General features: G+C 46.8%; 1 pseudogene; it reads right to left on the minus strand.

The window, feature by feature from the left end:
* Positions 1–1,103: 1,103 nt before the first annotated feature.
* LOC125546656 lies at positions 1,104–13,845 on the minus strand (annotated as a pseudogene).
* Between the last annotated feature and the right edge of the window lie 2,241 nt (positions 13,846–16,086).

A 16,086-nucleotide genomic window follows, 5' to 3' on the forward strand; every position in this document is an offset into this window, starting at 1 on the left:
GAACTGAAGCCATGGTTTGGTTTACATCCTTGTGCACAGTGGTCAGGACACTGCTGTTCCAAAAAGTTTGGGTAATTTTTCGAAGGTAAAAGCAAGCACCAGTTTGTAAATTGCTCGTCACGGCAAAAATATCTCAGATAATCAAGCTAAGAACATTTCAGAACTATTCACATGTTCTGCCTGTTGCCCCGATGAAATCAACATAGCAATTAGCGTTCAAAATTAGGGGTACTCACGTTCCAAATTTGGGGATTCTCAGGGCTCGCCTTGGACAGGGAGTTCGAGACCGCCGTCGGATGCTCCCTGCCGCAGTGCCACTGGTTCCCTGCTGGGGCCTGGACGTCCGCGCCCTTCAGCCCTCGGCACGCCAATTCGTGGCGGGTGTCTCTGACTCACGGACGCTAAATTTGGCCTCCACGGCTAACATTGACCGATAAATCGGTTTCATGCACAGATCACAGCACAAGCTAGAAACCACATATCCCGTTCCATCCATCATCCCTGGTTTACACATTTCGGGCTAGGATCAGAGTCGCCTACTCTGAAAAATTGTTCTCTCTCCTGAATTTCATCAGTCTCCTGCATATTTTGGCTTGTGGTAATATCGGTTGAGATTGCTGCGTTCAGCTTCGTACCTGGTTGTATGCCGTTGCAATTTTAGCAATTTCAGTCTTCAGGAAGAGAAAATCTCAGAGGCAGAGTTCAAATCGCTAAAACAATCAGCTGTTTCATTTGTTTAGTTTGATAGCAGTCTTTGAGCATCATGTATGAAACAAGATAAATACTACCAAAGAAAATGGATTCATTATATACTCCTACTGTATGACAAGTGCGGCGCATAAGCATTCGTCATGTCTTATTTTCATGAAAAAATGTAACACACTGCATATTATGTGTAATAATTGTATATACCATAAGGTTGATCAGTGCTGCCAATCCAATGCAACAAAAAGAAGCAGATGATTAACTTCTGCCACAGAAATGTGGCTTATTTAAGCTGTCTCATCCAACAAGTACAACCCATATGCACACTACGTATCTTCTTCAGAAAGAGAATTTAGTACAGTACATAGTGTGCGAATAGTAGAGTATTACATATGGATTCATGATTGCTTGCTAACCAATCCTTCCATGCGGCGATACAGTCGCAACAAGAATGCCAATGCAAAGCCGACTCCAAATCCCAAGCCAACAAAAGCGAATAAAAGGATAACACCGAGTTTGTCCCGCCACAAGTTGTCATATTCTGGAGGAGCCACTTCACTTGGAGAAACTGAGTTTTGATTTTCACATTCTTTGGAGAGTGGAAGTCCACAGAGGTCTGCATTGCCTTCAAATGAATTGACAGAAAATGTTGAGAACTGGTTGCCTTGCGGGATTCTTCCAGACAAGTTGTTGTATGAAAAATCCAGACATCCAAGAGAAGTAAGTGAGGTTAACTCCGGTGGTATTTCTCCTGCGATCTGGTTCCGAGATAGATCAAATGACTCCAGCCGAGACAAGTTGCTGAACTGAGATGGGATTTGCCCCGTGAAGTTATTGTATGACATGTTAAGTCCATGCAGTGAAACAAGCCTCCCAATTGACTCTGGAATAGGACCATCAAACGAGTTATGTGAAAAATCAATCACTTTGAAAGCGGTCAATATCTTCGTGAAATTAAGCTTGAGATCTTTGAATGTCACAGTGACAGTATCTTGATAGAATCCATCTGGTAGGTTTGTTTGATGCCCTATAACTTGTCCCTCGTCATTGACATTTTCCATCATTGCATTCAGTTCATCAAACCATCCTTTTGTTAGGTTTCCAGAGAAGTTGTTGGAGGCCAAATCAAGTATTTGCAAACTTGAGAAGTATTTGTTGATTGTATGGTCACCTTTAATATCCCACGTTGTACCATTGAGTTGGTTGGATCTTAATACGAGAACTCGAAGCTTTGGAAGAGCACCCAACCAAGATGGAAAAGAACCGACAATATGATTGTTGCCAACATCAAGAAGCTCTAGGTCTTGACAATTTGATAGTGATCTTGGAATTTTACCTTCAATTTTGTTTCCATTCAAATCTATTGTTTGAAATTTACATCCTTCTCTAATATCTTCAGGTAGCATTCCTTGGAATTGATTTTCTCTCAGTTTCAATATTTTCAAATTTCCACTTCCAATCAGACATGATGGGATTGAACCACTAAAGTTGGTGTAGGATAATTCTAGGATAGTTAGTTTGATGGAACTACAAATGGATGATGGTACATGACCAGTTAATTTATTCTTGGACAACTTGAGATAGGTGACATTTTGAACATATTTTCCAAAGTTGTCTAGAATGGAAGAGAAGTTGTTGTTTGAGTAATCCAACAAAACTTCGTTGTATGTGGCGAATATTGATGAGTGTAATGTTACTGGTATTGGTATGCTTCCTTGAAGTCTATTAAAACTAAGGTCGAGCATGGATAAATATGGCATATGAAGAAGTGAAGGAGATCTCTCCAAACTAGTGAACATGTTATGGGATAGGTTCAACAATTTAATTTCGTCCTTCCAACTCTCCCATATCCAACTTGGTATAACCCCATTGATTTGATTATTCGAAAGGTCGAGGTTTATAACTCTATCTAGGTATCTCAATGCTTGTGGAATTTTGGTGAGGTTGCAGGATGCAAGTTTTAAGACGCTGATGTTAGGGAGAGAGATTAATAAGTTTTCATCTTCTTCATCCACAATTGATAGCATGTTGTAAGACAAACTTAGCGAACTAAGGCTCTTCAACCTCCAAAAGGAGCCAAGTGTAATTGTGCCTGTGAATCTATTTGAGTCAAGGTAGAGATATTTGAGATGATTAAGATGAAACAATGATTTGGGTATTGCACCCGTGAGCTCATTTTGGTCTAATCAAATAGAAGACAAGTTTGAAGACCACGGGGAAGAAATTTCATCCAGAGCACCAGAAAGTTGATTTGAACTTAACGAAAGTGTTTGCAATGCTGGAAGAGTGAACAGAGATTTTGGAATTTGGCCTGCATGAAAAAGGTTAGTATTAGTCAAAAGGGAAAGGTGTGATGGCACCCGGGAGCCCCGGCACCCTCTTATCTGGCGCGTCCAGCCGTTTCGAGATTTGTGCAGGGGCACAGCGGTAGCAGGCCATTAGCGAGGCGGCGTTTAATTAAGCACCTTTTCGACAGTGATGGACAGGGCTGCGGCATGCATAGCAGGCTCTGGCAGAGGTAGGCCTGGATGGGGACCTTGAAATGACAGCTTACAGGGCGGTGCATGCAGGTCATAATTTTTTATTCTTACTTGGAGCCACAATTATCTATTACTCCATGTTTCCTCTTCTGCCTCAATCATTCTTTCTTCTTTCTGAGAGGTACCATGCAAGAAAGAGAAAGATGAGGACAGAGAAAGAGAGTAAGTTTTCTATTAAGCATTTTTCTGGAATTAGATGTTTAGGATGTTTTGAAAAAGTGAGGAGAGAGAGAAGGTTTTTAGGATGTTTCTCCTAGAAGAGAGAGAGAGGTGTTATGCGTTAGAGAGAAAAGGAAGAGAGAGATGCTGTGAGAGGCAGAATAGTAATATAGAATGGAGAGATGTGTTGCATGCGTGACAGTCTGAGAGGAAAGGAGAGATGTGGACAGCACGTTTACTTCTTTTCTTTACTACTAGCTGACATGTCACGTCCAGCTCCATTTGAAATCCTCCCAGATTCCCTCGGTTCACAGCCAGTACATCTGCTAAACAGTTGTTTGCTACAGTACACTGCACATATCTCTAAACGCTGGAATCTGTACCAACGGTGCTGATAAGGGGGTGCCTAGGCACCCGGGTGCTGAAAATACATTCTCTTAGTCAAAAATCAAAATACACACCAACACACATTTTAAGCTGAAATAGTATTTCCATAAATAGTGCAATTGCGGCAAACATTAGAGAAATCCACTGCAAATCAAAAAAGAACAATACATATTGTTCACTGCAATAATTTATCGTTTCACTTTTTTTTTAAAAAGGGGTATTACCCCGGCCTCTGCATCAGAAAGATGCATACGGCCCATAATTAAAAACAAAAGTAGTCACAATATCTGAAGGTACGTAAATAAAACAAACTGCTCCATCGAGCCTAATTAAGAAAGCCACAACCGGTTGGCAAATAAAATAGGAGCACTACATGCCTATCCTATTACATGACCGCCATCCAAACCGGTTGAAAATACCCCGAGCTACCATCTCCCATCGGGTAGACGCAGTAGCCAAATGCCCCCCGGCCTCCGTCGGAGTGAATAACGACCACATACGGATCAATGCTGTGGCCCTGAAGATAACCTGCAAAAATTGAAAGTTCGTTTTTCTGTTAAAAACCAAATCATTTCTGCAGTTCCATACTGCCCATAACAAGGCACACACTCCGATACGAATGTGTCTTGCTACATCCAAGTTAACCCCATCAAGCCATGTTCCAAGTAACATATTGATAGAGGTAGGTGGAGTAATATTAAAAGCAATATGAATCGAACGCCAAAGAATCTTAGCCAGCGGACAATCTAAAAAGAGGTGCCTTATAGTTTCGTTACAATCACAAAAGCTACACCTAGCAGAACCCACCCAATTGCGTTTTGCCAGGTTATCTTTTTGTCAAAATCACTTGTTTATGCACAAACCACATAAACACTTTGATTCGCAAAGGTACCTTAACTTTCCAGACGTGCTTCGAGCAAGGAATGACACTAGTGTTTATGACATCCAGATACATGGATTTAATCGAGAACCTGCCGTCCTTAGTCAGTTTCCAAAACAATCTATCTGGCTGTTGAGACAGCTGGACATCCATCAACCTTCGTACAAGATGAAGCCATGCCTCCCACCGATGGCCTACTAGCGTCCTCCGGAAGCTAATATTGAGAGGCGTGGACTGTAAGACAGTTGCAACATAGGCTTCTCTACGTTGAACGATGTTATACAGAGTAGGATATTGAAGTGCCAGAGGCGTCTCCCCAAGCCACGTATCCTCCCAGAACCTCGTATTAGCCCCATCACCGACTAAGATTTTCGTCCTGTTAAAGAATAGGGGCTTGACTCTCATCAACCCTTTCCAAAACGGAGAATCATTCGGGCGCACTGTCACCTGAGCCAAAGTTTTAGCCTGAAGATACTTATTCCGCAGAATCTGAGCCCATGTAGCCTCTGTCTCGGACGAGAGTTTAAATAGCCACTTGCTAAGGAGACATCTATTCTTGATCTCTAGATTTTCAATGCCTAGACCACCTTGGTCCTTCTGCCTACAGATGATATCCCATTTAGCAAGCCATCCTATTCTTTTGTTTCAACTCATCATTCTGCCAAAAGAAACGAGATCGATAAAAGTCTAACCTCTTCCTGACCCCCACCGGGACCTCAAAAAAGGATAAAAGAAACATGGGCATAATGGTTAAGACCGCATTAATCAGAATTAATCGACCTCCATATGACATGAGCTTCCCTTTCCAACAGCTCAGTTTCTTTTCAAAACGATCCTCGATGCATTTCCACTCCTTGTTCGTCAGCTTACGATGGTGAATGGGTATACCTAGGTATGTAAACGGTAGCGAACCCAACTCACATCCGAACAATTGCTTATACGCCTCCTGGTCCTCATTAGCTCTTCCAAAGCAAAACATTTCGCTCTTATGGAAGTTAATCTTGAGTCCAGACAATTGTTCAAATAAGCACAACACAAGCTTCATGTTCCTTGCTTTCACCAAGTCATGCTCCATAAAGATGATAGTATCATCGACATACTGCAGAATGGAAATACCACCATCAACTAGGTGCGGAACCAAGCCCGAAACCTGCCCCGCATCCTTAGCCCGACCTATTAAAATGGATAACATATCAACCACTATGTTAAATAGAATCGGTGACATGGGATCTCCTTGCCTTAGTCCTTTATGTGTCTGGAAATAGTGACCTATATCATCATTCACTTTAATCCCTACACTCCCTTTTTGCGTAAAGGACTCAATCTGGTCTCGCCAGGCCTTGTCAAATCCTTTCATACGCAACGCCTGTTGAAGGAACGGCCATTTAACTTTATCGTATGCTTTTTCAAAATCCACTTTAAAAACCACACCATCTAGTTTTTTGGAGTGAATCTCATGGAGCGTTTCATGCAAGACGACCACTCCTTCAAGGATATTTCTGTCTGGCATGATAGCGGTCTGGGATGGTTGCACAACTGAATGCGCAATCTGCGTGAGTCTATTCGTCCCAACCTTGGTGAAAATTTTGAAACTGACATTAAGCAAACAGATAGGTCTGAACTGCTCAATGCGAATAGCCTCCGTCTTCTTAGGAAGAAGAGTTATTGTTCCAAAATTGAGCTTGAACAAATGAAGCTGACCATTGAACAAATCATGAAACATCGGCAACAGGTCACCCTTAATAAAATGCCAGCACTTTTTGTAGAACTCCGCCGGGAACCCATCTGGTCCTGGCGCTTTATTGTTCTTCATTTGTGAAATAGCCTCAAACACCTCTTTCTCCGTGAAAGGAGCAGTCAAAATCTCATTCTCTTCCGTCTCAAGTTGGGAAACATCCTCAACTCTTGACTCATCCAGCGACACAAAACTCTCTTCCGGAGAGCCAAACAACTGCTTATAATAGTTGGTAATGTAAACTTTCAGGTTTTCCTGACCAACTATCGTCCCTTCATCTTGTTCTAATTGAAAAATTCTCTTCTTACGATGCTTTCCATTAGCAATCATATGAAAGAATTGAGTGTTGTCCTCTCCTTGGACAACCTTACGAACCTTAGCTCTCAAAGCCCATTTCAATTCCTCCTCGCGGAGAAGTGCTTTCAACCTCAACTCGGCCTCCACTTTAGACTCCAGCTCGGAAGTATCTAAAATAGAGGTTTCAGCTTTTAACTCAAGGGAATGAATAAGCATAAGGAGTCTTTCCTTCTCAGCCTTATATATCCCACTCGTGTGCTTAGCCCATCCACGAAGGAACCTTCGAAGATGACGAATCTTGCACTGCCACCGCTCAATGGGTGACCTTCCCCCCGAGTCTTTAGCCCACTCTCTAGCTAACAACTCAATAAACCCTTCTCTTTCAAACCAGGCAAGTTCGAAGGAAAAGATATTCTTATTACCCATATGAGTTTGAGCTCCAGAGTCGACTAGTAACGGTGTGTGATCCGAGATACCTCGTGTCAATGCCTGCACCGTTACCAGAGGAAACTTCTGTTCCCAATTGACGCTCGCCAAAACACGATCGAGCTTCTCAAAAGTCGGAACCGGTAGCGAGTTTGCCCAAGTGAACTTCCTACCCGAAAGCTCTATCTCTCTGAGATCCAAGCTTTCTATGATAGTATTGAACATAAATGACCATCTGCCGTCAAAGTTGTCATTATTCTTTTCCTCCTTTCTTCGAGTAATGTTAAAATCCCCACCCACTAAGACGGGTAGTTGCTCGTTACCGCAAACACGGACCAAATCAGCCAAGAAATCTGGCTTGAGTTCTGGTTGCGCAGCCCCATATACTGCCACCAAAACCCAATCAAACCCATCCGCTTTAGTTCTGACCCAAAACTTTACCGCAAACTCACCCAGCACTACACTCCGAACCTCCAACGTCTCACACTTAACCCCAAGTAAAACCCCACCGGATCTTCCTCGAGGTGGGAGACAGTGCCAGTCAAAATCAACCCCCCCAGATAAGGTACTAAGAAATTGTGGAGAAAAATTACCTCGTCCAGTCTCGGACAAAGCAATAAAGTCTAAATGATGTTCAAGAGAAGCCTCTGCTAGAAACCGTCTTTTAGCCAAGTCCTTAAGACCTCTGCTGTTCCAAAAGATGCCTCTCATATTTCATCAAAAAAAAATTTAGAGGTACGGATCCTAGCACTTCTACGCGCAGCCGACACCGGATAAACCTTCCGTTTCCAGGTCCGTTTAGGCTTAACGCGAACATCAGAGGGTTCGGCACATTCGAAATGATCGTCAATCCCCAAAGACTCATCCTCAAGGTTAGAAGTTTCAGGGAGGCCATACTCATCCTCCTCCTCCGCCTCCTGTACCGCAGGATCAAGATCAGCACACAAGCCATCTAGAACTCTAACCCCAAGCGCATCAATCTCCGATTCAATCATCGGCCTAACCACCGCCAAGTTACGAATCAAATCTAACGCTTGTTCAGCTTCCAGATCTAGCATATCATTAACAGATTTAGAAATCTCTAGATCATTATTACCCAGAGATACTCCTAATTGGTTCGCATTTTGCACGATCTCATCATTGGTAAAATGCATAATAGAATTAGATTTGTTAACAGACATACCAGTAGAAAGCTCGACGTCACGCAGCTTGGCCGCCCTCAGCGCGCACCTGAGCTGCATGTCATCAACATCTGGCTGCTCCTGCAGTCTCCCACTGACCCGTCTCCCTGCAGAGACAGGATCCGGGATCCCACCGAAAGCGATGACCTCCTCGCGAGAAGCTGCGCTGGGGGAAGAGCCTCCTGCCCGTCCCCCAACAGGGGTGACCAGCGCCGGGGCCACCGGAGCCACGTCCAACGGCGATGAGAGCTCGCAGGGCCCATGGGCTGCCATCCCGCCGACGCCCGCGACCGGTGAACTCAGCCTAGCGCGGTCCAGGGAGTCCGGTGCCGCAGCAACCGAACCACCCAGCCCGCCCTGCAGAGCAACCGAAGTGGAGACGACGGCCTCCTGCGCGCCCACTCCCCCGCTAACCGGCGACCTCACCAAGGGGGCCTCGCCGACCCTTGGGACCGCCAGCGTCAAAGTCCCAGAGGGCCGAGCCTCCTGCTGGCTGTCTCCTCCCATGACCACCGGCTCGGCCGCCTCAGCCTGTGTCGAGGGAGAGGACACAACCGATGGCGGGCCATCCTACCCTGAAGCACCTCCGCCATCAGCAGACCTCGACACCCGCAAACTGGGCACCATGGACGCAGAGCGGACCCTGTCACACGACACCCTCGGCGGAGCCGAGAACGCTCCAAAAGAGCCAAGCTGAAGAGTGGTAGTCGGAACTGTCCTGGAAGTCCCAACAGGGGCGGAGTCACCATTATCAGACTGCCCCGAAGGCCCCTTAGCCTTATCATCATCACTCTTAGCTATATCATCCTGGTTCCCCGAACCCCCTCCGCCCTCAGAAGTGTCCATGGGGTTATCATCCTCAAACTCATTGAAAAGATTAGGATCCTCATACTCAACGTCCAACTGATATAAAACACCCGCGTAAGTCCAAGGCACCACGTCTGGCAAGAACTGAATATTGGCTACACTGACAAGCAGCCGTGCCACCCCATGAGCCCGAGTGAACTGCATATCCACCTGCTCAGTCCTGCCAATCAAAGAACCCAGGCTCCAAGTGACCAAGAAGCTGTCCAGAGGGTCAGAGGGAGCACCAGAGAACCGAACCCAAATCTGAGTTAAAGGCGTGCCTTGTGGCTCTTTCTTGGTCCATTTATCAAACTCAAGTACAAAACTAGTCCCGGTGACCCTGCTCATACCGAACTTGAGAATCCTCACCTGATCCTCCTTAGACGGAAAATCCACTTTATAAGAGTTATCGGTGAGCTTAAGTAAGGACCACTGAAAATTACCCGGGGCGAGCTCTCTTAACTGCTGAATGATCTGAGCGTCGGTCAACGGCCCGTTAACCACCTTCACCACACCGGGGAAGGACATTTCCACTATGGGCGCCGAAGGCTCCGCAGAAGGAGACTCAAAAAACATCAACTCCGAGCAACACACTCCATAAATCTGAATGGATGGTTTAGGCCCCAACATGAGAGGACATTCAGCCGCTGTGTGCTTAGGTTTCCGGCATAAGTCACATAACTCCGCAGTACAGTGCACCAAAAAGTGACCCGGTTCCCCACAACGGTAACAATTGAGCTTCTTCTTCTTAGCCGCCCACTTAGACAGCTTGTCACTCTCGGCCTTGTCCGAACCTTGCTCAGAAGTAGAATCGCCAGTCTGCATGGGCTCTGGCACAGAAACTGCAGCCAATGCCTGCACCATCTCCACCGCCACCTGCGGTAGATCCGATGCACCATCCGTAAACTCCGTCGCGGTAGCGGTCTTAGAATGCCGAGGCTGGTAGTGCCGCCTGTTCCCACCCCGACCTCCACGAAAGCGTCCTCGGAAAGCACGGTTGTTAGGACCGGCCGCACCTTCGACAAAATTTCCAGGCGGTCCTTGAAAACCCCGGTTATCATTGTCGTTGTCCACCCAAGCATAGCCACGGCCACCTCCGGTGGATGAAGAGCCCCGGTGCCGACCGGCGCCATAAGCATCATGCCCGTCATCGCCCCATTGACCACGCGCGGGGTTCCGGTCATCCCCCGGCGACGCGCCCGTCCCATGGCCGTTTGAACCCTGACCGAAACCGCCTCGGCCTCCCGCCATCTGCCTCGGCCACGGCCGTTGAGGCGGCGGTGGTTCGGCCCTGGGAGGAGGCGACAGTGCAGCCCGCGGCACTGGTGCAGTCACCACCGGCGGAGGCAACGTCCCCCGAGGCGGGGCCGGCGCCCTTGCCGCAGACGGGGCCAGCGGCCCGGCCGGGGCCGGTGCAGGCGGTCGTGGTGGCGGTGCTGGCGCCCGGGGCTGGGGCGCCACCATCCGAGACGGAGCAGCCCTGGCGGCTCCAGGCACAGGCGATGCCGCGGCCGGGGCAGAACCTCCCACGGTCCTGGCCTGGACTCGCGCAGCCGGTGCGGCACGCGGAGGCGGCGGTTTCGGAGGCATCCAAGCCGACTTCGGGCACAGTGCCGGCCGGCGCACCAAATCGCTGGAGACCAGGAGCGAGCGGCGCGACACAGCTCGCGGAAACCCTCGGGTTCCCGAGCAACGAACCCTAGCGGCGCAAGAGAGAGAAGGAGATGGACGTGCATGCGGGGGCGATCGCCTCAAGGCCTCGACATGCACATCGCCATCTCCCGATGCACAGTAGGCCTGGCCAGCCCCCTGGGCCTCGAGCCCAGTACTAGCCAAGCCCACCGCATCGGCGCACACTTGTGGTTCGACTGTGCCCAAAAGAAAATTCAAACGATCGTACCTTTCCGCCCGAAAATCACGAACGCTGGCTATCTCCGGCTGACGTTGCGACACCGCCCGACCCCCCTTCTTCTTCCGTCTAGTTACTTTCATCCAGCACTCTGGACGGAAAAAGTCAGCTAATGTGATAACCGTCGGCCCATCCTTCGGTAACGGTCCACACCATGGTTTCACTTTCGAATTCTGCGGAAGGACCGGACGGTCAAGCAAGTTAGGTTTCTTAATACTCACCGAAGGTTTAGGCATGGGGCTAGAACCCAAGTCAAGCGAAGGTAACGGCCGGACCGACATTACCGGCACGTCCACCTCATCTTCCTCCTCGTCAGCAAGAATCCAAAAGCGACCCCCAAACCTTTGCGTCGGCTTTGATCCATCGGAATCCTCCGTGAGATCAACAGTGACAACTTGTTCTTCAACCTCCGGGGGTACCTGCACACACTCAATAACCTCGATGTGAAACAAATCAATAACGAAACACATACCAATATGAAGATCTTCTTCCGCGGATAGATGCCTTCCGGCCAAAATCTCTCCTTCATCATCACGGATCGTCGTCCAACGAGACGGGTGTGAGTAGATCATGCCATTGATCCATCGCCCCATCGCATGCTTATCCCGAAAACGAACCTTCCATTTCGTAGGATTTTTGAATCCCCGATCCCGATCCTCGTCCTCCGTCAAAGAAGAAACCGGGGAAGGGGATGGATCGACTCGCGGATTTGGATCCACCGCGGGCGGCTGCCGGATCCCATCCGTAGGGCATGGAGATCCCGGTAACAGCCGCAGCGGCGGTGGCGGCGGAAGCGCCAAGTCCCCGGCTGGGATCGCCTGGCAGATCAGCGGCGGAGAGGATCCTCCTCCAGCATCAGACAGGCCCGACTCCTGAGCCGGCGCGAAGGGCGGCGGAGGCTCAGGCAAGATCAGCGTCGGCGGTGGCTCTCGCCCGTCGCCACACCAGTCACCAGGCCCGTCGCCCATAGCTCACCAGGCCCGTCGCCACACCAGTCACCAGGCCCGTCGCCCATAGCTCACCAGGCCCGTCGCCACACCAGTCACCAGGCCCGTCGTTTCACTGAATAGTTTGCTAAGCTGATTGTTTTAGGTAGTCTATAGTGACTATTTTTTTAAAAACAAAATAGACTTTATATGTCCCATGGTGTTTTTCTAGGTACCATGCTAGACTCTTGTTTAATAGCCATGTCCCATTTTGGTTTGTTTGAAATAATTGTTATAATTGGTTTCACTAATGAAATCAAAGAACTCCCTCTTATCAGAGATAAAATATAGATGAAACAAGTGTATCGGCTATGTTGTCTTTTTTCCTAAAAAGGAACTTTGGTTTTATTTATTTATTATTTCCGAGGGGAGAGAAACAAGCATTAGTTAGGATCTCACCAGAAAGGTTGCAGCCATGAGCATACAAATATTCAAGTTGGACCAAGTTACCGACTGTTGAGGGAATTGACCCAGAGAAGTTGCAACCTGAGAGGAACAAATTTTTCAAATTTGCAAGATTGCCAATCTGGTATGGTATTGTCCCAGGAAAATTGCAATTCTGAACTACCAAACCTTCCAAACTTGCCAGATTGCTGATCCAAGAGGGTACTGATAGGGAGAAGTCATAGCCTTCTAGCCTCAATGATTTCAATTGTGTAAGATCGCCTATCCAAGATAGCACGGTCTTCTCCATACCTTGTCCATAAAGTTGCAATTTATTCAATGATGAAAGATTATGTACTATCAGAGAGAGCTCCGTGGAAACTCCTGTGGTGCTAAGACCCAAACTCTTCAAAGACTTGAGATTTGTAAGAGACGGCCGTATATCACAAGACAAAGTGGTCCCTGCTAGATTTAATGTCTCCAGGTTATTTCCAACAGGGAAATCTGGTAAGCACACCGAAATATTAGGGCTCCTTGACAAATCTAGCACCCTCAAACTTTTCATCAGGATAATTTTTGTTGGAATCTGCCCTCTAAACGAACATCCTGATATATCAAGAATTCTCAAGGAAGAAAATTCAGCAAAGAAGTCGGGAACCTTGCCAGTGAGCCCCTCATTACTTCTGAGATCGACAGTGGTTAGTGAACGAAGCCTCGAGAAAGAATGATGGATATGGCCAGAAATACCACACACCATCAAGCTAAGAATTTGCAATTGAGGAACAGAGTCCGCTAAAACAATGGACCAAGTTGATCCGCTGGTGGAGATGCCCACTGCATCAAGGCGGAGTTCTCTCAGATAGCTTAGGTTTGCCATGAAGGTCTGGAAGTTTGGCTCTTGCAGATATAAGTCGAGATTATAAGAAAAATCAAGAGTGACAAGCTTCTCGATGTGACCAATTCCAACGGGAATCTGGCCAAAAAAACCGGTAGAGGAGAAGTTGAGATGAATGATATTTGTGAGCCGCTCGAAACTGTGATATGGGAGGGTGGCAGTGCCGAAGTCATTGTACGCAAGGGTGAGGTTTCTCAGAGAGGTGAGGTTGAAGATTGCAGGGTCAAGACGACGGCTCTTCAAGTTAAACCCACCAAGGTCTAGGGAAATGACTCTCCCGGAGTCCCTGTCACAGGTGACGCCCTCCCAATGGCAGCAGTCACTTCCAGCTCGCCATGAAGACAAGCTTGCATCGATGTCGATGAAGGATTGTTTCAACTGGAGCAGGGAAGAAGCTTGATCTGGGTGGCAAGGGACAGCCGTATTATGCTTGGCTGCAGCATTGATGGAGTAGGAGCATATGAGCAGAGCAGGAGCAGGAGGACATGGAGGTGGTGTTGCTTAGTTGGAGTCATTTTGCTAGTGGCTTGCAATATGTTGCTGCTTTCTCAACGGCGTACATTGTCTATATATAGGGGCGTTTGTAGATATTTTTATGCATGCAAATTTGTGTACAAATTTTATCCTACTACATGTTCGCTAAGGTGAGATGCATGGTCGAATCCTTGCATCGTACAAGGCTGTCGGTGTGCAGACTGCAGTACTCCCTCCGTCCTTTAAAGAGTGTACTTCCAACTTTATTGGAGGATCAAACTATCTCATAGTTTGACCGAGTTTGTGCAAAAATATAGCAATATTTGTGAAATCAAATGGGTATGTGGTAAAAATATACTTTATCATGAATCTAATTCTACTACTTTGATGTCATAAATGTTAACATATTATTGTGTAAATACGGTCAAACATAAAAACGTTTGATTTTTCAATAAAGTTGGAAGTACACTCTTCAAAGGACAGAGGGAGTACAGTTTATGCTGTTGTAATTGGACCACCTTGCTTTGTAAGAGGATTTTTTTTCACCACCTTGTATCGCTTTGGTCGTTTTTGTTTTATCATAAAGCGAGGTGAATGCCTGTTTTGAAAGTTCTTCGATACAAAAAAGAGTCACGACCAGACGCACGGAAGAATCTATTTACCCGAATGATGCTTCCTTGCTTCATAGTCCTCTAATCAGGGTGAAAAGGCCATCACCTAGCCGCCTGATTGGGAGTATTTAATTAGCCTGTGCATGCAGTTATGCTTGAGCCGATGTTATGATCCGTAGAAACAAGAGTAACACAACAGGTGCATGGTTGATATCTAACATGCTGACGTGAAACATGTCAGCTGAACTTGTCATCCCCGCGTCACTAAAATTGTCATAAAAATATTTGATTTGCCATAGCCAAATCTTGAATGTTCAGCATTTATCATTTTCGAAAAAGAATGCCTCATTAAACTGTAAGGCGGAGAAGAAGTGTTCCCTTCGCGCCTGCCAACTGGAACGTGGATTGTACCACTTTGTGCAGAGGAGGAAATGATGGACGCAGTGACCTTGGCTCGTGTCGCGCCAAAACAACAACCCGCGGGTCTGAAGGCGAAGACGCCAGCCACGTACACGGTTCCGCTGTGTAATTGGACCGGCTCGGCGCCTCGCGTGTTAAGATTGGTCTAAATTACTACCTCCATAGTGCAAAGTATTATAAGAGTGATGTCATAGATGGCTTTATTTATTAGCCTATAGACTCATTTTACCTCGGGAAGCGCTATGTTACATTAACATATTATGTTACTTCAAACATCTTTTTTCTTATTAAATACTTGTCACATAAGTAAAATTGCCTTGAGGTGTGTTAAGTTACTGCCTAAGTTACCCCCCTATGACCAGCCTTAATCGCAGTGCCGTGGCTGGCGGGCGATGTCCTTGTAAACCAGGGCCGTGGAGCATTGGCCAAGCCCTCCTGCCGCGCGGTACACCGTGAAGTCGTAGAGGAGTACAGCCTACCAAAGATGCATAGGCTGTACACATAAGGAATTATTATTATTATTATTTGATAAAAAAGAGCTCTCTCTCTCTTTCTCTTTCTCCGATTTCCATTAAGAGAAATCACCAAGTCTTATAGAAAGAAAAAGGAAGACGCAAAAGCTACTACAGCAATTTTCCTGGCAAGCACTGGCTGTTGAGGAAGAGGGCTTTCTCTTTCTCCGATTTCCATTAAGAGAAATCACCAAGTCTTATAGAAAGAAAAAGGAAGATGCAAAAGCTACTACAGCAATCTTCCTGGCAAGCACTGAAGAGGGCGAGCCATCCTTCCACCCCCCCCCCCCCCCCCCCCCCTTCATTTTGCCCCTAAAGCAGCACACTCAAGATGTAAGGCATGGGCTCAATAGATCCCAGCACCAGACCTGACAACATAGTTTTGAAGACAGAAAGCATCTAAAGTGACTTATGTTCTGATTGATGAAATAAAATTTTCCATTCACCCGCAAAAAAAAAGCATCTAAAGTGGCATACAGACTGCTCCTCATACAGAAATTTATTTACAGATTTGCTATTTTACATCTAGACATGAAATAGTTATCTCACATCTAAGTTTAAAAACGTTGGATCTTGTTTGTCTTTAAGATTCACGTAGGTTGTTCGCCTTGTTGTGCGCTTGCTGGCGCCGCGTTTGTGTCGCACGGCAGCCCGTGTTCAGGTCCATGCAAGGTGAGGCGGGCCGTTATTGTTTTTTTTTTCTTGTTCGCAATATTGAACTAGCGGGTAGTTGTTTGTC

The sequence above is a fragment of the Triticum urartu genome, chromosome 3 (assembly GCF_003073215.2).
Source record: "Triticum urartu cultivar G1812 chromosome 3, Tu2.1, whole genome shotgun sequence".
NCBI lineage: Eukaryota > Viridiplantae > Streptophyta > Magnoliopsida > Poales > Poaceae > Triticum > Triticum urartu.